This window comes from Neoarius graeffei, chromosome 4 (genome assembly GCF_027579695.1).
Source record: "Neoarius graeffei isolate fNeoGra1 chromosome 4, fNeoGra1.pri, whole genome shotgun sequence".
Taxonomy (NCBI): Eukaryota; Metazoa; Chordata; class Actinopteri; order Siluriformes; family Ariidae; genus Neoarius; species Neoarius graeffei.
Window position 1 is genome coordinate 114,137,669 of NC_083572.1, and position 26,248 is coordinate 114,163,916.

Sequence of the window (26,248 nt, forward strand, 5' to 3'; positions counted from 1 at the left end):
TTTTTTTGACTAGCTAATAAAGGAAAATGTAATCCATGTGACTTTTTTTTTTTCTTCCTCCCCCCAAGGTGATGAATATGTTAATATGGTAGGACTGCATTTAACAAATCACTAAGACCTGATGACATTATTCATTTATCTCCTCCCAGAACACACTGCTTGGTGTTCAGACCGGAAAACTATTGTGTAGCTCTGAATTTCATTTTGTCAGAATAAGAAAAATGATTGGATTGTTACAAATATTCAACTATTACCCATCTTTTTTCTGATCTTTTTCTTGTCCAGGTTTGAGTGATTTTTCTACACACCTTAAACCACCACAAGAACATCACAAGACACAATTAGGATGAAGTCAGAAGAGATTAAACTTGAGAATCTGGAAGCCACAGCGAGCGCCACTATTCACCGGAGGTCATCTGGTACTTTCTGCACGGAGGCTTCTCATAGCCAAGTTAAAAAAGAAATTCACCAGTGCTCAGAATGTGGGAAGAGTTTTACAAAAAGAAGCAATCTCCAACAGCACCTGCGCATTCACACTGGAGATAAACCATATTACTGCTCAGACTGTGGAAAGAGTTTTACACAAAGAAATACTCTCCAAGAACACCTCCGCATTCACACTGGAGATAAACCTTATTACTGCTCAGAGTGTGGGAAGACTTTTACACACAGCAGTAATCACCAGAAACACCTGCGCATTCACTCTGGAGATAAACCATATTACTGCTCAGACTGTGGGAAGAGTTTTACACAAAGGAATACTCTCCAGCAACATCTCCGCATTCACAATGGAGATAAACCTTATTACTGCTCAGAGTGTGGGAAGCTTTTTAATTGCCCGAGTAATCTCCAGCGACATCGGCGAATTCACACCGGAGAGAAGCCATATCCTTGCTCAGAGTGTGGGAAAAGTTTCACACAAAGAAGCGATCTCCAACAACACCTGCGCATTCACACTGGAGATAAACCATATTACTGCTCAGAGTGTGGGAAGAGTTTTAATTGCCAGAGTAATCTCCAGCGACATCGGCGAATTCACACAGGAGTGAATCCGTATCCTTACTCAGAGTGTGGGAAGAGTTTCACACAAAGAAGCAATCTCCAACAACATTTGAGCATTCACACTGGAGATTAACCATAATCAAGTCAAGGTAAATTAATTTGTATAGCAATATATACAATTTTTAACAGATGTTGCAAAGCAGTTTTACAGAAAATATTAAAGATTTTTAAACATGCTTATTTTATTCCTAATAAGTTTTTATCTATTCCTGAGCAAGGCTGTGGCTATGGTGGCAAGGAAAAGCTCCCTCAGACAACATGAGGAGAAACCTTGAGAGGAACCAGATTTAGGCCGAATCCCATTTCACCCCTTGGACCAACCCCTTGGCCCTTCCCCTCCATTTTGCGCGTTCACGTGAAGGGGTAGGGGTATCCCAATCCCAGTTAACGCGGAGGGGTAGGGGAAGGGGTAGAGCTTCTGTACCCCTCCAAACGGAGATTTTCCTGGAGCTGACTCCGAACGAAGGGGTTTGAGTGATTTCCCACAATGCCATGCGGATTTCAGCGAGATTTCATGCGGATTTCAGAAAGATGGCGGTTCCCGCGGCGAAAGATTGTCATAAATGTATTTTCTCCATTATTTACGTGTTTTAAGTTGTTATCCAGAGGAAACACGCCGCTTGATTCGCTTTCGAGCTGAGAATGAGCAGCGATTTCTGAAATCCAAGCTGCTGCTAAAAAGCTTTGGGAGTGAGTATTGTTTTCGTTTGCTTAACTGCGTACGTTTTGTTCTGTTATTCTCGCTTTTATTGTTTACATGAGTGTTCTGACACCTCATTCTGTCGGATGTGGTGCACAAAGCGCCAAAGATATCCCATTCAGTGGTGTTAGTTAACAAATCACACCCTGCCAGCAGAGATTTCTGGTTCTGCCTCTGGCTCTGACTGTAGCGGCTGGTCGCAGCCAATGACGCATTTGGTCGCGTTTTGCTAACGTAAACGCTGATGGAGGTACGCGATGACGTATGCGATCGTTGAAGGGCTATCCCAATACGTAAGGGTTGAATTTCAAGCCCTATCCCTTGTAGCTCAGTTTCAAGGGGAAGGGGGAGGGGTAGGGGTAGAAATTAGAATTGGGATTGGGCCTTCAAAGGGAACCCAGCCTCGTTTGGGTGGTGATTAGCTTTTGGACTGAAAATTTTATCCTGGCAACTGTAGTCCTGAGCCATCATGGCAAAACTGTTTATATCAGTTGCAGTCCAAAGACGTTTTCATGACTTCTAAGTACATCTTTAGGCTGTCCATTTGAGGCCATCCTCAGCAACAACAAAGTGATGAGAATTCCAACTAGAAGTAGGGCCATCAGGGTGGATCAGGCAGATCTGGAGACCAGAAGGGATCAGGAACACTGGTATCTCAAGAGTAGCATGTGTAGCTTGACAGAGAGAGAGAGAGAGAGAGAGAGAGCAAGAGAAGTGCAGATCATTATGTATGCTCATTGTCAGGACAGTGTACATCCTTGTACACTGGGGCAGTTGTTGCGATAGCATGTTCACCCCATACTGGGGAACCATCCAAATCTGCTTCTTTACCAAAGAAAAACTATTAATAAAAGGCTTGACTAAACAAATGTTTTCAGCCAAGACTAAGGCTACATCCACACGACAACGGCAACGAGATGTTATTTAAAAATATATCGCGTCCAAATGGGCAACGATCAGTAAAATATCAGGTCCATATGGCAACGCAACGCTTGCTGAAAACGATGCAATACACATGCCACACCTCTAGGGGCGCTGTAAGACGGTCCCTTCGGAGACACCAGAACAATAGAAGAAGTAAGGACGCATGCGCATAAACTATTATGCGCGAGACTTCATATTAGCCACAAAGTCAGGAAAATCTGTTCGTAAAATTACATTATAATGACCAAATACAATGAAAAGTATTTTTCCAGTCTCACCTGTGAAAGGTAATCCCATGTGATCTCGTTTGGACAGCAAACCTGTTGGTACAGTTAAACGCAGCTAATCTTTATTCTCCGCTTTGACCTATCCAGTATGGCGGCGAGGATGACGTATGATTCTACGCGGAAGGCGGCGTCTTTAATGGTCCGGAATAAATTGAATGCTACACGTTGATGGATTAATTTGTTGTTTCTCACCTGTGAAAGGTAATCCCATGTGATCTCGTTTGGACGGTAAACCTGTTGGTACAGTTAAACGCAGCACATGAATCTTTATTCTCCGCTTTGACCTATCCAATATGGCGGCGAGGATGACGTATGATTCTACGCGGAAGGCGGCGTCTTTAATGGTCCGGAATAAATTGAATGATACACGTTGATGGATTAATTTGCTCTTCTACGCCCTTTTTGAGGAATGTATTGTAGGACTAAAACCAACATCTGAAGAGGTGAGATCGCTCCTTTTTTTTTCCCCATTTTTGCTGGCGGGATTGACTCTGCCCTAAGGGCAGAGTCTCTCTCTCTATCTCTCTCTCTCACTTTGCACCATTACACAATAAATATTCACAGTGAAAATATTTTGTAAGCGCGTTTCATGAACCAAGTTATAGGATTTGTTGACAACTCGCATCGAGTTTGTTATACTTCTACCCGGCGTGAAGCACTCACAGTCATGTGGTTGTGACGTCATCGTAAACAAATCCGTTCTACTCATCCAGACGACTTCGCAACAGCAACGTTGCCAGATCTTTCCACTCTGGAACCCGTTCTCAAAAAGATTGCGTTTTGGGCACCCAAAACGCCGGTGCCGTGTGGACGCCAGGCCTAAACGATAAGCGATTGTATCGGAGGCACCTGAATCCGTTGCCGTGTGGACAGGGCCTAAGACTAAGTTCCAAACTCTAATTGGAAGGCTCTTCTATAACTATGGGGCTTTGTAAGAGAAGCCCCCTGCTGTTAATCCATGAAGGCTGTTAACAATAGCCTTCACGATTTGAGGTACCAGCAAAGAGCCTGCACCTTTTGATTTGAAGTAGGCATGGTGGGTCAGAAAAGACCAGAAGCTCACTCTGGTACTGCAGTGTGAGACCATTCAGTGCTTTATGTTTTAAATATAGTATTTTATAATCAATGCGAAGTTTAATTGGGAGCCAGTGCAATGTGGATAAGACGGGGGTGATGTGGTCATATCTTTTGGTTCTAGTAAGGACTCTCACTGCTACATTCCTGACTAACTGGACCTTGTTTATACTCCTACTGGAACATCCAGACAGTAAGGCATTACAGTAATCCAACCTAGAAGTAACAAAGGCATGAACTAGTTTTTCTGCATTGGTTAGTGACATTATATTAATTATTTTAGCAATATTTCTGAGATGAAAGAATGCTGTTCTCATAATATCTCCCTCAGCTTTAAATGAAAGTCTGAAGTCAATAACCACACCAAGGACTTTTACTGCTGCACATGATGAAACAGAAAGGCCACCCAGGAATCAGAAAGCTTACTCCTGACTCCATGTGTTCCGAGTACAAGTCAGGGATGCAAACAGCGCGCCTTTTGGCGGATGGCGCCTTTTTCACGGCTGAATCGCGCAGATCTGAATTTTTTTTTGGGGGGGGGGGCGTTGGAGTGTCTGATTATAATTTCAAAGTAAATTCTGTATTAAAATTACTAAATAAGCAAATCCGTTACAGTCCATGAAACAGGAAGTATAAGGATGAGGAAAAAACAGTTTAAATCGGGAAGCTGCACACATTTGTGTAGCCTGAGCGGCAGGACTGCGCAAATGTGCGCAGCTTCCCGATTTAAACTGTTTTTTCCTCATCCTTATACTTCCTGTTTCATGGACTGTAACAGATTTGCTTATTTAGTAATTTTAATACAGAATTTACTTTGAAATTATAATCAGACACTCCAACGCCCCCCCCCCCAAAAAAAAATTCAGATCTGCGCGATTCAGCTGTGAAAAAGGCGCCATCCGCCAAAAGGCGCGCTGTTTGCATCCCTGACAAGTACTTCTGTCTTGTCAGAATTAAGTAGAAAGAAGTTAATAAGCATCCAGTGTCTAATGTCCTTGACACATTCCTCAATTTTATTAAACCCGTGTCTCTAAACTGGCTTTTCTGAAACATACAATTGTGTTAGCAGTAGGGTTGAAGCAGTATACCGGTTTCAGGTGTATGAAAATTGGTGGTTGTCATACCATGGACATTTGATTATTTATTTATTTATTGCAATCAAACAGACTCTCTCACTTGCATGTGCGCGCCTCTGTGCGTGCTGACGTAATTGAGTGTGTCAGTTAAAGTTACAGACAGGATCAGTCTGACTGCGCTATTGTGCACCTACAGCAGATTTGCAGCGACAACCCCAATTCCAAAAAAGTTGGGATGTTGTGTAAAACGTAAATAAAAACAGAATGCAATGATTTGGAAATCTCATAAACCCATTTTTTTCACAATGGAATATAGGCAACATATTGGATGTTAAAACTGAGACATTTTACTATGTCATGAAAAATATTAGCTCATTTTGAATTCGATGGCAGCCACACATCTCAAAAAAGTTGGGACGGGGCAACAAAAGGCTGGAAAAGTAAGTAGTACTCAAAAGAAACCGCTGGAGGAACATTTTACAACTAATTGGGTTAATTGGCAATAGGTCAGTAGCATGATTGGGTATAAAAAGAGCATCTTAGAGAGGCAGAGTCTCTCAGAAGTAAAGATGGGCAGAGGAACCAATCTGTGAAAAACTGCATCTACAAATTGTGGAACAATTTCAGAAAAATGTTCCTCAACATACAGTTGTGAAGACTTTGAATATCTCATCATCTACAGTACATAATATAATCAAAAGATTCCAAGAATCTGGGGAAATCTCTGTGCATAAAGAACAAGGCCAAAAATCAATATTGGATGCACGTGATCTTCGGGCCCTCAGGCGGTACTGCATTAAAAGCAGGCATGTTTCTGTAATGGAAATCACTGCATGGGCTCAGGAACACTTCCAGAAATTGTTTGTGAACAAAGTTCATCTTGCCATCCAGAAATGCAGGTTCAAGCTCCATCATTGCCAAGAAGAAGCCATATGTGAACGTGATCCAGAAATGCCGCCATCTTCTCTGGGCCAGAACTCATTTAAATGGACTGAGGCAAAGTGGAAAACTGTTCTGTGGTCAGATGAATCGAAATTTGGACTTCTTTTTGGAAATCATGGACGCCACATCCTCTGGATTAAAGAGGAGAGGGACCATCCGCCTTGTTATCAGTGTTCAGTTCAAAAGCTTGCGTCTCTGATTAGTATGAGGGTGTATGAATGCCTATGGCATGGGCAGCTTGCACATCTGGAAAGACCATCAGTGCTGAAAGGTATATACAGGTTTTAGAGCAACATATGCTCCCATCCAGACAACGTCTTTTTCTGGGAAGGCCTTGCATATTTCAGCAAGGCAATGCTAAACCGCATACTGCATCTATTACAACAGCATGGCTTTGTAGTAGAAGAGTAGAGGTGTTGAACTTGCCTGCCTGCAGTCCAGACCTTTCACTAACTGAAAACATTTGGTGCGTCATGAAATGAAAAATACGACATAGAAGACCCAGGACTGTTGAGCAGCTAGAATCCTATATCTGGCAAGAATGGGACAACATTCCTCTCCCAAAACTCCAGCAGCTTGTCTCCTCAGTTCCCAGACATTTACGGACTGTTAAAAGAAGAGGGGATGCTACACAGTGGTAAACATGGCCCTGTCCCAACTTTTTTGAGACATGTTGCTGCCATCAAATTCAAAATTATCTTTTTTTTTTTCTTAAAATGGTACATTTTCTCATTTGATATGTTTGTCTGTGTTTTTCTGTGAAAAACACATATGGGTTTGAGTTTTGCAAAACAAGGCATTCTGTTTTTATTTACATTTTACACAGCGTCCCAACTTTTTTGGAGTTGGGGTTGTTTTGATAATCATTTAGAGTATTTGTGACCAGGATTTCTCCACTTTTTTCAGAATTTATCATTTCTTTTGTTCACATGGGAGATGTACATGTTTCTTATTTTATTTATTTTCGGAAGGGATACTTTTTTACGCATACTTCCATTTAAAACTTGTTTTTAAGTTTCAACTGTAATAAAATGCTTGTTCAACCAAAAAAATCCTTCTGTTTTCATGGCTTAAAGAAGGAGTAATAATAATAATGAAATACCATGTACCGTAATACTCTGAAACCGTCATGTTTTCAGAGATGGTTATCATACCCTTATAACCATAGCCATCAACATAACAGTAGTAGTTACTACCATGTTTACAAATCGTTTAACCCATTTCTTTATAAAGGTAGCATATATGAATAAAAAAGCAGTGGGCCTAAAATAGAACCTTGTGGAACACCAAACTTTACTTTAGAATGCATAGAAAAGTCACCATTTATATCTACAAACTGATAATGAACAGTCAAATAAGACCTGAGCCATTCCTTTAACTCTTAGAACAGTCTCTCAAGGAGAATAGTATGTACAATGATGTCAAAAGCTGCACTAAGGTCAAACAACATAAGCAAGGAGACAAAACCCTGATCACAGGCCAGTAGTCGGTCATTTACCACTTTAACCAGTGCTGTCTCTGTGCTATGATGAGGTGTTAATCCTGATTAATACAGTACATTTAATGAATGGGGCGGCATGGTGGTGTAGTGGTTAGCGCTGTCGCCTCACAGCAAGAAGGTCCGGGTTGGAGCCCCGTGGCCGGCGAGGGCCTTTCTGTGTGGAGTTTGCATGTTCTCCCCGTGTCCGCGTGGGTTTCCTCCGGGTGCTCCGGTTTCCCCCACAGTCCAAAGACATGCAGGTTAGGTTAACTGGTGACTCTAAATTGAGCGTAGGTGTGAATGTGAGTGTGAATGGTTGTCTGTGTCTATGTGTCAGCCCTGTGATGACCTGGCGACTTGTCCAGGGTGAACCCCGCCTTTCGCCCGTAGTCAGCTGGGATAGGATCCAGCTCGCCTGCGACCCTGTAGAACAGGATAAAGCGGCTAGAGATAATGAGAGATGAGATGAGATTTCATGAATGTTATTCCTATGTAGATATGAGCATAATTGCTGTGCTACGAACTTTTCTAGGATCTTGGAGATAAAGGGAAGGTTTGGTATTGGCCTGTAGTTCGACAGCTGACAGGAGTTCAGGTCAGGTTTTTTAATTAGGGGCTTTATAACTGCTAGTTTAAATGATTTGGGTTCATAGCCAGTGCAGAGGAAGAACTGATTATTTTTAGAAGGGTTCAGTTGCTCCTGGTAGTATCTGTTTGAAAAAACATGTAGGTAAGAAATCTAGTCCACAAGTTGATGCTTTTGATGAGGAAATTTGTAAAATTAGTTCATTGTCAGGAAGACGATGAAAACATTCTAATTGTTGATGTGACATACACTACCGTTCAAAAGTTTAGGGTCACCCAGACAGTTTTGTGTTTTCCATGAAAAGTCACACTTTTATTTCCCACCATAAGTTGTAAAATGAATAGAAAATATAGTCAAGACATTTTTCTGGCCATTTTGAGCATTTAATCGACCCCACAAATGTGATGCTCCAGAAACTCAATCTGCTCAAAGGAAGGTCAGTTTTATAGCTTCTCTAAAGAGCTCAACTGTTTTCAGCTGTGCTAACATGATTGTACAAGGGTTTTCTAATCATCCATTAGCCTTCTGAGGCCCTGTTTACATTATTTCGAATCAGCGGATCATCAGATTAACGTTTTTAAAACGATTCGCGTACACACAGCAACGCCAATACACGATTCGCGTGCACACAGCAACGCCAATACACGGATACGCTAATCACATGACTAATTAAACGGCACGTCACATGATCCCAGTGCATATCGGGCATGCGCAAGTCACTCACCACTTGCAAGTGGAAGGATGGCAAGCGAACACCTTCTCCAGCAGATAAACACACCTGGCTGTGATGTTCATGTTCTCACTGAGTTTAAGCGCCTGAAGGAGGTAAATAAGTTGAAATGTGTAAATAAACCTCAGTGCGGCTCAGCGCTTCCTCCTGCGCTCCAAATCACTCCACCCTGAACAGCGAGTGCCCTCTGGAGGGTGCGCACTCCGGCCCTGCGCAGCTCACAGAGCGCGCGAGTGAAGCGCACGAGCAGTGATTCGGGACTGAGCCGCTGTGTGTGTGATCCCAACGCCAGCGAATCAGGAAGGTGGATGTCACAGTGACGTTGTCCAATGACGACGTCAGCTAGAGCTCAGCACAGCGTATCCGCGTATCCTCAATGTTTACACAGCACCGGACCAGACACGAACTGGATTGAATACGTGGGCTCTGGCGGATTCCCGTTTCCCGGCGTTTTAATGTGAATGGACAGTGCATCCGCGAAGAAAACGAGACAGATACGGTCTAATGTAAACTTGGCCTGAGGCAATGAGCAAACACATTGTACCATTAGAACACTGGAGTGAGAGTTGCTGGAAATGGGCCTCTATACACCTATGGAGATATTGCACCAAAAACCAGACATTTGCAGCTAGAATAGTCATTTACCACATTAGCAATGTATAGAGTGGATTTCTGATTAGTTTAAAGTGATCTTCATTGAAAAGAACAGTGCTTTTCTTTCAAAAATAAGGACATTTCAAAGTGACCCAAAACTTTTGAATGGTAGTGTAGTTATCTTGTTATCTACAGGGTATTGCATGACACTGTGCTATTAGGGATAAAATTAACTTATGTTTAAAGTCTTTACTTTTCTGTAAAGCTGCTTTGCGACAATGTCTGTTGTTAAAAGCGCTATACAAATAAATTTGACTTGCTTGCATTTGTGTGCAGCCTCACTGGTCTTTCTTCCCCTGTTTGTTTGCTCTTCTGTCTCTGTCTGGACTCCTGTAGGTGGATCCTACTGGTAATAATCATTAACTGTTGACAGGACTGAACCAATGGAAAGGCAAGTACCTGACCAAAAGAGGCAGAGTTACTGTACGTGTTTAAACGCAGCACACTGAAGCCCATCCAGCAGCCACTTTTGGCTCATTGTTCTACTCCTTGCCTGCCTGCTACTCATTTGTGTTGATTGTTCGTTACTTTACTTCCCATTCGACTCTTGTACTAGCTCCCTTGGCTTGAGAACAGGTAAGGTTGTGCGCACACCTACATGACATCACTTAAGTGTTTTTTTTTTTTGTTTTTTTTTTTTAATGTCTAGACACACAAGGTTAGAGGGCGGGTGCCACCTCTTGTATTTCTTGTTAGCTTAGCCTAGTGTAGTCATCTAGTCTTTGTTTTTATGTTTTGGCAGTCAGGTTAGTTACTTTAAATACGGCTTAGTCTAGTCACCTTTTGCTATGTTCATTTCTTTGGCACTGTCCACGTTCTCTTTCCTAGGTGAGACTAGATTCCTTGACATCCTGGTTTTATGGTTGTCCTGTTCTTAATCTGTACATGCCTGTCCTGTTGTATGTGTATGTTGAAAATAAAAGGTGTGACCATACCTCCAACCTCCTGTCTTCCCTCCATTGACCATCACAATCATCCAGCCAATCTTAAACTGTTGCTGTTCTTACACTCACCCTTTGCCTTCTGTGGGAATGTAACACAGGGTTAGATATCAAATTATCTGATTTTAAAATTGGTCTCAATTTTTTTTCCCTGATATTTTCAATTTTGCCGTTGAAAAAATTCATGAAGTTGTTGCTACTACATAATGATGGTGTGCTTGTTTCTGTGGTAGTCTTATTCCTAGGTAATTTTGCTGAAGTAGTATTAAATAAGAATCTATTTAATTAGCCATGGCCTAAAAGTTAGAGAAGCAGCTTTGGAACCAAAAGTCCACTGTTTTGATTCCCTGGAATGGCTGAAGTGCCCTTGAGCAAGGCACCTAACAACTGCTCCCTCGGCTGCCCTGGGTACGTTGTATGTCACTCTAGATAAGAGTGTCTGCTAAATGTCATTAATGTAATGTACAACCCCGATTCCAAAAAAGTTGGGACAAAGTACAAATTGTAAATAAAAACGGAATGCAATGATGTGGAAGTTTCAAAATTCCATATTTTATTCAGAATAGAACATAGATGACATATCAAATGTTTAAACTGAGAAAATGTATCATTTAAAGAGAAAAATTAGGTGATTTTTTTTAAATTTCATGACAACACATCTCAAAAAAGTTGGGACAAGGCCATGTTTCCCACTGTGAGACATCCCCTTTTCTCTTTACAACAGTCTGTAAACGTCTGGGGACTGAGGAGACAAGTTGCTCAAGTTTAGGGATAGGAATGTTAACCCATTCTTGTCTAATGTAGGATTCTAGTTGCTCAAATGTCTTGGGTCTTTTTTGTCGTTTCTTCCATTTTATGACGCGCCAAATGTTTTCTATGGGTGAAAGATCTGGACTGCAGGCTGGCCAGTTCAGTACCCGGACCCTTCTTCTACGCAGCCATGATGCTGTAATTGATGCAGTATGTGGTTTGGCATTGTCATGTTGGAAAATGCAAGGTCTTCCCTGAAAGAGACGTCGTCTGGATGGGAGCATATGTTGCTCTAGAACCTGGATATACCTTTCAGCATTGATGGTGTCTTTCCAGATGTGCAAGCTGCCCATGCCACACGCACTAATGCAACCCCATACCATCAGAGATGCAGGCTTCTGAACTGAGCGCCGATAACAACTTGGGTCGTCCTTCTCCTCTTTAGTCCGAATGACACGGCGTCCCTGATTTCCATAAAGAACTTCAAATTTTGATTCGTCTGACCACAGAACAGTTTTCCACTTTGCCACAGTCCATTTTAAATGAGCCTTGGCCCAGAGAAGACGTCTGCGCTTCTGGATCATGTTTAGATACGGCTTCTTCTTTGAACTATAGAGTTTTAGCTGGCAACGGCGGATGGCACGGTGAATTGTGTTCACAGATAATGTTCTTTGGAAATATTCCTGAGCCCATTTTGTGATTTCCAATACAGAAGCATGCCTGTATGTGATGCAGTGCCGTCTAAGGGCCCGAAGATCACGGGCACCCAGTATGGTTTTCCGGCCTTGACCCTTACGCACAGAGATTCTTCCAGATTCTCTGAATCTTTTGATGATATTATGCACTGTAGATGATGCTATGTTCAAACTCTTTGCAATTTTACACTGTCGAACTCCTTTCTGATATTGCTCTGCTATTTGTCGGCGCAGAATAAGGGGGATTGGTGATCCTCTTCCCATCTTTACTTCTGAGAGCCGCTGCCACTCCAAGATGCTCTTTTTATACCCAGTCATGTTAATGACCTATTGCCAATTGACCTAATGAGTTGCAGTTTGGTCCTCCAGCTGTTCCTTTTTTGTACCTTTAACTTTTCCAGCCTCTTATTGCCCCTGTCCCAACTTTTTTGAGATGTGTTGCTGTCATGAAACTTCAAATGAGCCAATATTTGGCATGAAATTTCAAAATGTCTCACTTTTGACATTTGATATATTGTCTATGTTCTATTGTGAATATAATATCAGTTTTTGAGATTTGCAAATTATTGCATTCCGTTTTTATTTACAATTTGTACTTTGTCCCAACTTTTTTGGAATCGGGGTTGTAGTGTAATCTATGATTATTTTTATCAGTGTGGAGAGATCTTGATCTAGCAGCACTAAGAGCTTTTCTGCAGTTCAGGATACTCTCCTTCCATGCTGTTTGGAATATCACCAGTTTTGTTTGATGCGATTTACACTAATTTTTGCATGGTCTGTTTTAAGGTGTGGGCAATCGTTGGTGGTTCTAGCTTGTATGGCACCCTGGTCAAATGTATGGGTCACCTCAATGAAATTAAAAATCAATGTGCTAGTTAAATTATAATCATTTTGCTGCAGGCTACACATCATGATGAAACTGCGTGAAATTATATCCAGTGTTATGGAAGCTAGTTGAACAGAAAACGAAATATTGCACAATAGTACAGTAAGCGACATGGTAAGAGGCTAACACATGTAGTGTTATATTTCATTACATTCATATTATACTCGTACAGAAATGACATCACTACGAGTAATTATACCCATCTTTTGCATGTTTTTCCTCTGATTTTGCTAATTAATATTAGTCCTGTACAAAGTTAAAGGTAATGGATTCCCCCACTCCCCCACCTTGGGCTTCTGGTGGGAAGAACCATGATCAACCTACCCCAGCCCCCTTCCTCATCTCGTACTTCTTTGGGAGACCAGGAAGTAACCTGCCTATCTCACAAGGAACCCACTCAAAGGTTAATTGACCTTCACAGTGACACATCATTAATGTGACAGAAAACCAATCACTAAGCATTCAGTTGCTTGATCACGTTCTGTGTGGTTATATGGTGATCCAATAAAGTTGGTCACTCTGTGAGATTATTGAGAAGAGTCGGTGCCGTAGCTGACATGAATGTGCGTTCGATGTGGTACTGAGGCAAGGTGCATTTTATTATGGCTAAGATGCATTTACAACCCCAATTCCATAAATTTGGGACACTAAAATATAAATAAACTAAATATGATGATTTGCAAACCTTGGAAACCCTATATTTCATTGAAAATAATACAAAGACAACATACAGTATCAAATATTGAAACTGAGATTTTATTATTTTTTGAAAAATATATGCTCATTTTGAATTTGATGTCAGCAACACATTTCAAAAAAAGTTGAGACAGGCAGCGTTCTCCCCAGAGCGCTTTTGTGTGTCGAGGCTGAGGCGCCTTAATTTCATGCCGACACTTTTTTTTTGTTTGCTTGCTCCAACACTCACTGAAAACTGCCCTGTCAACTCTCATGACTTTGCTGAGAGTCTCGCAATATTTTGCACTGAATCACACTCTCACACTCCCACTATCAAATTCTCACGATTTTTCAGGAAATAAATAAATGAGTATTATTTATTTATTTTATTTTTTCATGGAAAACAAAGCATTATCAATGCACCAGTGCGTGCACAATATGTACACGATATTGTGTTTCCAGAAGCCCAGTGAAAGAGCTTTTGAAAGGACGTTTGTGATTGGTTGACTGCAGGAAGTCAACCAATGAAATCACATCTTTCTTTGTCTTTATCATTTCCACGTTACCAGTGGGAAAGACGCATGTGACAAAAATGAGTGACGGCGATTCTGGATCAGAGGGCCCTCCAAATTCTAAAAAAACAGAAAATTTCCAAGTATCAGTGTGCAGCAGCTAAGTGTGATATGAAGTTTTATTCCAACTGGATCAAAATCTATCCATGTATTATCACTGATTCAGCGAGCAAGCACCATTTCTAATGCACGGTTTGCAACAGGAAGCTCAGTTGTAAACACCAAGGCCTTCAAGATGTTGAACTTCACATGCAAAGAAAGTCTCACAAAGATCTTGAAAAAGCGAGATCATCATCATCAGGATCACTCTTGACCGCATTTGCAGCACAGACTTCTGTCAGTGAGAAGGTATTTTATATATATATATATATATATATATATATATATATATATATATATATATATATATATATATCGTCTTTGAAAAAAGTTAAACATGCCTTGTTTCAGTTAATCTAAGCTCAAATAGATCTATTTGCAAAGTTGCTAAGTTAAAGTAAAATAATTGTTTATTTTGAACTGTCCCACAGAGATATCATAAATTTATAGCCAGATATGGTTTTCAGCAGGAACTAACAAGAAGGTGAAAATTCATCCTAAGGCCACCAATCCCCTCTTAAAATTGGCAAAATTGTTTTTGGCTGGGGGGCTTTGCCCTCGAGACCCCCCATGAGGGCTTTGCCCTGGACCTGACCAGGGCCTGCAGCCCTTGGACCCCGGCTTCCCCCCCCCCCCCCCCCCCCCCCATTTTGTGGTTGACCGCTATGTTCAACCATGTTAACAATAAAAAGTGACTGTGTCAGTACCACCATAAAATGCTCCTAGATGCCACCAAATGGGATCCCTTTTTTCAAAATTTTCTGGGGGAGGCCCCCCGGAACCCCCAAACGAGAGGGGGGGACCCTCCCCCCTTGTACTCTCCTCCTGCACACCTTTGGTGCGCCACGCGGCCCTGCAGGCCCCCCAAAAGTTAGGCCTTTATTTTAATCCTGGGGAGAACAAACACTGAACAGGGGCATGTTTACCACTGTGTTGCATCACCTCTACTTTTAACAACACTCTGTAAATGCTTGTGAACTAAGCAGACCAATAGAGGTTTTGCACCAGCATGCAACCCCATAGTAACGGTAACTAGGGCGCCATGACAGGGGGCACACTTGTGCTCCATTCAGCCGAGTTAGATGTTCATCAGAATGGGAACATTTTGCTGCGGTTTTTGGACGTGCTAATCATTTTGAACGAAATGAAATCAATTTTTTTTTATTTACTACAAGTAATTCATCATCGGGGTAAAATCTAGGGAAATTTCTAAACGTAGAAATGAAAAATGGGGAGAATAAACATTCAGCAGGACTCTGTGTCGAACAGAGAGGTCAAAAACCCTACAGTATGCTCACTTCATTTCCACGAAGGTAAGAATTAAAAATATATATTTCACAGCTACACTAAAGTGCTCATTCTTATCCACTGATGTGAACATGAGCCTCAACATGGCAGCTCTGCAAAGCAGCTTTCACCAAGGTGCATTTCCATTCAGGCATTCTTCGGAGCACATTGTGCGTGTGCTTGGGACCCAGTCATTATAGGAAACACTTGATGCTGAGTTGAGTGCAGTCAGGATGTGCATATAAGGACACAGGCTTTGGGAAGTATCATCACTGTCATGTTTGTTTCTAGCCATGTTTATGACTCTGCTTTTGGTTTCACTTGTATTTTGTTTTTGTAAATATCACGCCTGCTAATAAACACTCTTCCTGCACTTAGGCCTGTCTGCTGCCACATACCTGACCGAATGCTTCTCAAAGGCCACTTTGATACTTCAGACCCCTGTCGGGCATGGCAAGATATACATCGCATCACAACCCATAACACCACCACCAACATGACCACCAGTAGCAGCAGTGCCTCATTAGCAGAGTATCTCAGCCACTTCTTCAGTCATCATGAGAGGGGCAGCACAAGGACCATCACGACCACTGATCCAGCCACAGACACGAGCTGCCTCATCATACAGTCTGCAGATGTCACATGCATAATCTGCAACATAAACACACGGAAAGCAGCTGGCCCAGATGGTGTCCCAGGACAGGTCCTCAGAAACTGCTATGGAATTAACTGAGATATTTACAAATATCTTCAACCTTTCCCGATCACAGTGCGCTGTCCCTACCTGCCTGAAGACATCCACCATAGTCCCAGTTCCCAAGCAATCTATAATAACCTCTCTCAATGACTACAGGCCAGTAGCTCTAACACCCATATTTATGAAGTGCATGGAGAGAGACTGGTACTCAAATACATCAAGGATGCTATCCCACCTACTCTGGACCCTCATCAGTTCACATACAGAACAAACAGATCAACGGATGATACCATCTCCATCGCCCTCCACACTGTACTGCACCATCTGGAACAACAAGGGGCATATGCATGATTGTTGTTTGTGGATTACAGCTCTGCATTTAACACAATCATCCCCAGCAGACTGTTCCACAAGATGTCCAACCTAGGCCTCACTCACAACATCTGCCTGTGGATACTGGACTTTTTAAGTAACCGGCCACAATCAGCCAGGATGGGCCCTCACTCGTCCACGCTCTCACTTGACACAGGAGCCCCACAGGGTTGTGTTTTGAGCCCTTTCCTGTACTCCTTGTACACACATGACTGCATACCATCGCACAGCACAAACACCATTTTAAAGTTTGTAGACGACACAAGTCAAGTTTGTTTGTTTGTATAGCGCTTTTAACAATAGACATTGTCTCAAAGCAGCTTTACAGAATCTGAATGACCCAAGACATGAGCCAATTTTATCCCTAATCTATCCCCAATGAGCAAGCCCGTGGTGACGGTGGCAAGGAAAAACTCCCCCAGACGACACGAGGAAGAAACCTCGAGAGGGAACCAGACCCAGAAGGGAACAGTGGTGGGTCTGATCACTGGAGGAGAGGAGTCTGCTTCAGAGAGGAGGTTCAGAGGCTGACAGACTGGTGTGCTGAGAATAACTTGGCTCTGAATACTTGAAAGACCAAGGAGCTGATGGTTGATTTCAGAAGACATCAGGATGTTCATCTGCCACTGAACATAAATGGAGAAGAGGTGGTGGGAGTTTCAGATTCCTGGGTTCACACATAACATACCCCTTTTCCACCAAATCAGTTCCAGGGCTGGTTCACAACTCATTCAACTTGCGAGCCAGCTGAGAACCAGTTTGCTTTTCCATAGCTTGCGGTGCTAAGTGGAGCCACGTCATTACGTCGCTGTATACGTCATTACGTCGCTGTATACATCAGTTATGGTGCTACGTTTACATAAACCTTGGCACGAATATCAAAGCAAAAACAACACGGAAGAAGCAGCAGCGGCAACAACAACAATAATAATGGATGACTTCGCGTTTGTACAGCTGCTGCTTCTCCTCGCTTAAAAATGGCGATCTTGCGCGGTCTTGTTGTTGGTCTTAACAACTCCGCCCCTCTGCTGACGTAAGTGGTTCTTTCCTCTGGCCCAGCAGAGAGTTGGTGCTAGCCTGGAACCATTTTTTCTGGCCCCAGAGCCAGTTCTTTGTCAGTGGAAACAGAAAACCCGGTTCCAAACTAAGCACTGGCCCCGAACCAGCCCTGGAACTGCTTTGGTGGAAAAGGGGCATCAGAGGACCTGACATAAACATACAACACACACTGCCTTGTTAAAAAAGCACAGCAAAAACTATATTTCCTGAGAACTCTCAGGAAAATCAACCTGTCCCAATAGCTGATGTCCTCCTGTGACATACACAGTACATCAGTGCAAGACTTCTAGTGCTACGCACTTCCTGGCTCCTGAGTTGTTTGCGACAAGTCCTTTTTTCCCCACGAGTGTTGGCGTTAATTACTAATCTTTTTAAAACTTTTTTCTACAAATTTTCCAGTATCCTCTTCATTTTTATTGTACTGTTGCTTTCCTTTTTGTACTTTTCACTTTCCTTTTTCTGTTTTTTTCTTTTTTTTTTGGAAGAACGCCGAGACTGGAAGCTTTTTTTTTTCTTCTCCTCCTCCTGTGTAAAGACCACAAGCGGAGGCCATCCACATCGGATCTGCTTTAATATCAACAGATCTTCGATTAAGGTATGTGAATCTTTTCATCATGGCACACCTTCAGCCTGTTCAGTGTGCTGAGTGCAGGATGTTTAGTCATTCTTCCTCCGTCACTAGCGATAGCTTTATTTGTGATAAGTGCAGATTATAAGCTCTCTGACAGGGAAGATTTCAGTGCTAGAAGTGCGTGTCCAGGCTTTAGAGAAGGTCAGTGAGAATGAGAACAGTGTAGTTTCTGTAGAGGAAAGTCTGGATGCCCTAGGTGGAGTTAGTAATCCCCCAACTCTGGCATTAGAGCCCTTACAGTGGGGCGAAAGGGTGACGGCTCGGCAGCATAAGCGTAGAGCCAAAGCTACCTCTGAGGCTTGCCCACGGGAGCACCAGTCCTCTCCGTGTCACGTGTTGAACAGGTTTGCTCTCCTTAGTGATGCACCCACTGAGAAACCTGAAAGAGCTCTGGTTATAGGGGACTCTATCATATGGTACGTGAAATTAGCTCAGCCTTTAGGGGCACCAGCAGCTTTAGTCAGGTGTATACCGGGAGCCAGGGCGCCGGACATAGCAGGTAATCTTAGGGTCCTAGGCAAGCACAGGTTCTCAAAGATAGTTATCCATGCAGGAGCCAATGATATACGCCTTCGTCAGTCTGAGGTTACTAAGAGTAACTTTGTAGAGGTGTTTAAATTAGCGAAGGCGATGCCCGATGCTGTAGTATGCTCTGGCCCCATCCCAATGCGGCGTGGCGATGTAGCTTACAGCAGGTTATGGTCGCTGAACTGCTGGTTGTCCCGGTGGTGCTCTGAAAACAGTGTGGGCTTTATAGATAATTGGGCTAATTTTGAGGGCACTGCTGGCCTGTTAGGGCGGGACGGTATCCATCCCACTCGGGAAGGTGCTGCTCTCATTTCCTGCAGCATAGGTTATAGTCTCAGAACAGGTCTAGTTAATTTCTGACAATCCAGAGCCAAGGCCAGGGAGCAGACGAACAGGCTAAACCGACTGTCTGCTAGCTGCACAGAGTCGTCACTCAGGGTCCACTACATCGAGACTGTGTCTGTTCCCCGAGCTCAGCAAAAAGGTAGAAATTTTCAGAGAGTTTGTTCCAGTAACCTAATCAATATAAAATTAGATCAGACTGACTGTACAGCTGCTGCCAGCACCTTTGATCTAAAGGTGGGGCTATTAAATATTAGATCTCTTACATCTAAAGCGCTAATGGTTAATGAACTCATTACTGATCAGGAGTTTAATGTACTGTGTTTAACAGAAACATGGATTAAGCCAAATGAATATATAGCATTAAATGAAGCTCGTCCTCCTGGATACAGTTATATACACCAGCCTCGTCTCACTGGCAGAGGAGGAGGCGTCGCGGTTATTTATAATGATTATCTAGGTGTAACACACAAACCTGGTTATAAATTTAATACATTTGAAGTTCTTCATACTCATACAATGTATGTAGCCTCAAAAAATAAGTCTACACAGTTAATTCCGTTACTACTTATTTACAGGCCCCCAGGGCCATATTCTGAGTTTCTTTCTGAATTTGCAGATTTTATCTCAGATCTGGTTATTTCCTTAGACAAAGCTTTAGTTGTCGGAGATTTTAATATTCACTTCGATAACCCAGAAGACCCTTTAAAAACAGCGCTTGTGTCCATTTTAGATTCAGTAGGGATTAATCAGAATGTCATAGGACCGACCCATAATGGTGGTCACACCCTCGATCTAATACTAACATTCGGGTTAAACGTAGAAAATATAGTCACACTTCCACAGTCTGAAGTTATCTCAGATTATTATCTCATCTCATTCAAACTATGTCTGAGTAATAATATATGCACCTCACCACGCTACTGTATTAAATGTACATTCATGTCAACTACTGCACAGAGCTTTATAAATGATCTCCCAGAGTTATCAACTTTGATTGGGTCACTGTCAGCCCCTGCAGAACTTGATCAGGCAACTGAATGCTTAGAGTCAACATTCCGCCATACTTTAGATAATGTAGCTCCTCTAAAAAGGAAAATGATCAGAGACAAAAAAATTAGCACCCTGGTATAATGATGACATTCGCACTTTAAAACAGACCACTCGATAATTGGAACGTAAATGGCATCAAACAAAGTTGGTAGTGTTCAAATTAGTGTGGAAGGAGAGCTTCCTGAAGTATAGAAAAGCTCTTAGTGCTGCGAGATCAACATATCTCTCCTCCCTAATAGAAGATAACAAAAATAATCCTAGATTCCTATTTAATACTGTAGCAAAATTAACCAGGAATAAGTCCACTATCAACACATGCACACCTGCAGTATGGAGTAGCAACGATTTCATGAATTTTTTTAATGACAAAATTGAGAATATCCGACAAAAAATTCAAACTACTAATTTAAGGTCAGACAATGAAAGTGACCTTGTAGTTAACAATATAACTGTATCAGATCAGCAATTAGAATGTTTTACTCCCCTAAAAGAAACTGAATTACTTTCATTAATCTCGGCATCAAAAGCCTCAACTTGCGTACTAGATCCCTTACCTACACGTCTATTCAAACAGATAATACCTGAAGTAATTGAACCACTTCTAAAAATAGTAAATTCTTCTCTTACGATTGGCTATGTACCCAAATTCTTTAAACTAGCAGTTATCAAACCTCTGATTAAAAAACCTGGCCTTGATCCCTGTCAGCTGTCCAATTATCGGCCAATATCAAACCTCCCCTTTATCTCCAAGATCCTTGAAAAAGCTGTGGCACAGCAGTTATGCTCATATTTACATAGGAATAACATCCATGAAATGTATCAGTCAGGATTTAGACCTCATCATAGCACAGAGACAGCACTGGTTAAAGTAGTAAACGACCTACTGTTGGCGTCTGATCAGGGCTGTGTCTCGCTGCTTGTGTTGCTTGACCTTAGTGCAGCATTTGATACCATTGATCATTCCATTCTTCTGGATAGACTAGAAAATGTTGTGGGAGTTAAGGGAACGGCCCTCTCCTGGCTCAGCTCTTATTTAACTGATCGCTATCAGTATGTTGATGTAAATGGTGATATTTCTAGACGTACTGAGGTAAAGTTTGGTGTTCCACAAGGTTCTGTCTTGGGTCCACTGCTTTTTTCTTTATATATGTTCCCTCTGGGTGATATTATTCGTAAACATTGTATTAGTTTCCACTGTTATGCTGATGGCACACAGTTGTATGTTTCTGCAAAACCTGATGAGAGACACCAGCTTAATAGAATTGAGGAATGTGTGAAGGACATTAGACACTGGATGCTTATTAACTTCCTTCTGCTTAACTCTGACAAGACTGAAGTACTTGTACTCGGACCACATGCAGCTAGAAGTAAGTTTTCTGATTCCACAGTAACTCTGGATGGCCTTTCTGTTTCTTCACATGCAGCAGTAAAAGACCTCGGAGTGATTACTGACCCCAGTCTTTCATTCGAAACTCACATTGATAACATTACCCAGATAGCTTTCTTTCATCTCAGAAATATTGCTAAAATAAGAAATTTAATGTCACTACATGATGCGGAAAAACTAGTTCATGCTTTTGTTACCTCCAGGTTGGATTATTGTAATGCCTTACTGTCTGGATGTTCCAATAGATTAGATTAGATAAAACTTTATTGATCCCTTTGGGCGGGTTCCCTCAGGGAAATTAAGATTCCAGCAGCATCATTACAGATAAACAGAGAAAAGAAATAGAGAAAACTTCTAGATAAATTAAAATAAATTAAGTATTTACATATACAAATATAAAATAAGATATGGGGAAGAGAGGGAGGGGGGAAGGGGGGGAGGGCATAAACGAGCTCCATTTAGTTCAAAATGCAGCTGCAAGAGTCCTTACTAGAACTAGAAAATATGACCCCATCACCCCTGTCTTATCCACACTGCATTGGCTCCCAATCAAATTTCGTATTGATTATAAAATACTACTATTGACCTTTAAAGCACTGAATGGTCTCTCACCACAGTACCTGAGTGAACTTCTGCTCCTCTATGACCCGCCACGCCTACTTAGATCAGAAGGTGCAGGCTATCTGCTGGTACCTCGTATAGTGAAGGCTACATCAGGGGGCGGAGCCTTTTCTTACAAAGCCCCACAGTTATGGAACAGCCTTCCAAGTAGTGTTTGGGAATCAGACACAGTCTCAGTGTTTAAGTCTCGGCTGAAAACATATCTGTTTAGTCAAGCCTTGTGTTAATGGTGTTTATGAGGTAAAGGTGTAGATCTGGAGGATCCTCAGACAGAGTGTTTTGGTAAACTGGGATGTATGGATGCTGTCAGTCCCCACTCGCTTGCTCACTCGAGTTTGTTGACGGTGTAGTGGCTGCTGCTTTATGTCCCAGGGCCCCTCATGCCTGTGTTACCTTCTGGCTCTCCCCTTTTAGTTATGCTGTCATAGTTAGTTGCCGGAGTCCCTGCTTGTACTCAGTGCAATATGTATACTGTTCCTACTTATTCAGGTGACATTGGGCATACCTAACAACCTGTGTTTTCTCTATCTTCTCCCCCTCCCCCCAAATCTGTCCCTCTGAGTTACATGTCGGTCCTGGGATCGAGATGCTGAACCTCTTCTGCTCCTCGGACCTGCCTGATCCATCCTGGTGCCCTGTGTCTGGTTGGAGTCTCATCACATCGCTCCTGTGGAGGGCGGCCCCATGTGGACAGTTGGGGGTCATGCCTGGAGGATGCTCTGGACTTTTGCAGTGGTGCTTTTGTGGCTGGGGACTGCAGTTGACTTTGGGACTACGGTTGTCGTAAACAGTTTTGCGCTCAGGTTTCCGTTGGTGGGGGGTTTATAGCATCAATGAAGGTGACTTTGTTAGGACTGTTAATGTTAGTCATGTTGTCTGTTGTTGCCCAGATGGGGATGGGTTCCCTTTTGAGTCTGGTTCCTCTCGAGGTTTCTTCCTCATGTCGTCTGAGGGAGTTTTTCCTTGCCACCGTCGCCACAGGCTTGCTCATTGGGGATAGATTAGGGATAAAATTAGCTCATATTTTAAGTCGTTCAAATTCTGTAAAGCTGCTTTGCGACATTGCTTATTGTTAAAAGTGCTATACAAATAAACTTGACTTGACTCCTACTGCTGTATCATTTGAGAGTGTCCTCACAAATGGCATCTTGATATGGTATGGTAACAGCTCTGCAGCAGATAAGAAGGCACTGCAAGGAGTCATAAGGACTGCAGAAAAAAATGAACAAGCAGCTGCCTGCTCTTGAGGACATATACATGTCCCGCTGCCTGCAGAAAATACACTGCATCCTAAAGGACTCATCCCACCCTGCCCATCAACTGTTCAAATGTCTACCTTCAGGCAAGCGTTACAGGACAATCGAAGCACACACCACAAGATTCAAAAACAGTTTCTATCCCAAATCTATCACCACACTGAACTCTGCTCTGAAGTCTCACACACACCACAATCAGTAGCATGTTAAGCTACTCACATCTTGAGTAATATTTATTTTTATGGTTATTTATCCATTACCAAGTGCATTATCTGCTATTGTGCAATATCTATTATCATAATACCTCTGACCAAGTGCTATATCTATTACCACAATATAACCAAGTGCTCAGTGTATGTTATGTCAATGTCTGTAGATTTTATAGCTTTCCTGTTTGTAAATTTTATTCACATCTTGTAAATTTGTAAACCCTTATATCTATACATCTTGTTTTTAAATCTTGCATCTTTTATGTAAATCTCATGTATGTATATATTGAGGTCCGTTTCATAAAGCAGTGCACTGAAATTTCATTGTGTATCGTACACAATGATGATAAAGCAATCTTGAATCAGTCTCTGTGAAAACAGCTTACTGATTGTGCCCCGTATCATGGCACCCGAGTTACCATTGCAATGGGGTCATGTGATGGTGCAAAGCCTCCACTGCTGTAGTTTTGAAAGAGAAATGTTGTCCCATTCTTGCCTGATATACAGTTTCATTTGCTCAACAGTTCGGGGTCTCCTTTGTCATATTTTGCGCTTCATAATCTGCCAAATGTTTTAAATTGGAGACAGGTCTGGACTGCAGGCAGGCCAGTTTAGCACCCAGACACACTTACTATGGAGCCATGCAGTTTTATTATGTGCAGAAAGCAGTTTGGCATTGTCTTGCTGAAAGAAGGAAGGCTTTCCCTGAAAAAAATTTTGTCTGGATGGCAGCATATTACTCTGAAACGTGTATATACTGTGTCATTTCAGCATTAATGATGCCTTCCCAGATGTACAAGCTACCCATGTCATGTGCACTAACGCACCCTCATACCATCACAGATGCTGGTTTTTGAACTGTGTACTGATGGGGATGTTGGATTTCTCATTACAACACTTCTTGTTCCAGGTACAACATAAGGCATGGGTCCACCATGGCAACGTTGACCGCCTCTACAGAAGAGGCATGCTCTGGGCCTGAGCTTCCATGGCAGCTGGCTCAGAGCTGAAGGGAGGAACTGCGATGATGGTTGACCTATGGCCTGCGCAAACACAGGCAAGTGCTCCTCGCTGTGGTGCTGCAAGGTGGCCTAATTCTACACAGCTGCAGCTCACTGAGGGCCACTCATCTCTCATCCTCCATGAGGGGACTGCAGGATATAAAAGGGCACTGCTGAAAATTGACAGTACAGAAACGGCATATAAAACATCACACTCCAGTCATTTTGTTGTATTGCCTACAGCCCTCCTGATGTGCTGTTGTACTGAACTCTGGACAGCAGTTAGTCTTTAAACCTTGTTTTAGTACAAGATGAAAAACACAAGGAAGGACTTTTATTATTATTCAATAAAAGTTAACTGTGAGTTTGCCTAGTGGTTAGCATGTCTGCCGCTCAACTGTGAGATTGTGAGTTCTACTTGCGCTTGGGTCATACCAAAGACCATCATAAAAATGGTACCTACTGCTATCTGGCAAGGCTTGCTGCAATGCAGATGTGAGTAGAGAGTCAACTTCTCACATAGCCCTTTTCCACCAAATCAGTTCCAGGGCTGGTTCGGGGCCAGTGCTTAGTTCGGAACTGGGTTTTCGGTTTCCACTGACAAAGAACTGGCTCTGGGGCCAGAAAAACCAGTTCCAGGGTAGCACCAACTCTTTGCTGGGCTAGAGGAAAGAACCGCTTACGTCAGCAGGGGGGGGCGGAGTTGTTAAAACCAACAACAATAGCAAGACTGCGAAAGGTCGCCATTTTTAAGCGACGAGATCTCATGGATGCAGTAAAGCAGCAGTGGTCTGTGGAGGAGACAACCTGTCTCCTAGCGATATGGTCCACAGATGAAGTCCAGGTGAAACTGGAGGATGCTACATGGACCAAGCCTGTATTACACCAAATACAAAAAGAGATGGCTGCGGCGGGGTACGAACGTACTCTCGAGCAGATCAGCAACAAATTAAAGAAGCTGAAGAAAGACTACGGGGACCAAAAAAAGGACCTCGGTTGAAGCGGCAGCAGGCGGGCGAGGAAGAACCCCCACTTTGATATTGTGGACTCGGTCCTCGGCGATAGACCGGCAAATAACGCCACCGGAGCCTTAAATTCAGCGACGGCGATGGTGGACGACACACTGCCGCAATCAGAGCCTGGTAAGTTTCTTTTCAAACATTTTCGCCTTGCATAAAGTTTTTTAGTGAGTGACCGTTACTAGTTACTTCAGTTAATGTTCGTTTGTAGAATGTTATAATGAAATCTGACGCATAGTTTCATTCACTAGTTCATTTTTGTAATTGTGAACTTAGTTCAAAATTTTTCATTATGAACTGAACTAGCTCATTTTAAAATTTATGAACTTAACTTTGAAATAGTTCATGTAGAAAGTGAACTTTCCCAACACTGGCTGTTTTTATGTGGTTTATAGAGTTGTCCACCATCGGGGACGAGGACCTGATGTCTCCACTCCACTGCAGCTCTCCTGCACCATCCAGCAGCTCAGGACAATCGCAGCAGACCAGACCTGGTAAGTTGTTGTGCTGAGTATCCAGTAGTCTGTCTCACCAGATACTATGCAAACATGGATATATACCTAATAGTGTGACTTTATAATATAAATACATGCTGTAATAAGTGACCAGTCATTCATATAAAATTCCCCACCAACCGTAAACAGTTAACTAAT

At 42.4% G+C, this 26,248-nt stretch overlaps 1 pseudogene; it reads left to right on the top strand.

Annotated features, from left to right (window-relative positions):
* Window positions 1-10,449, top strand: part of LOC132885551 (gastrula zinc finger protein XlCGF26.1-like) — a 62,846-nt pseudogene extending 52,397 nt beyond the window's left edge.
* The last annotated feature ends 15,799 nt before the right edge of the window (window positions 10,450-26,248 follow it).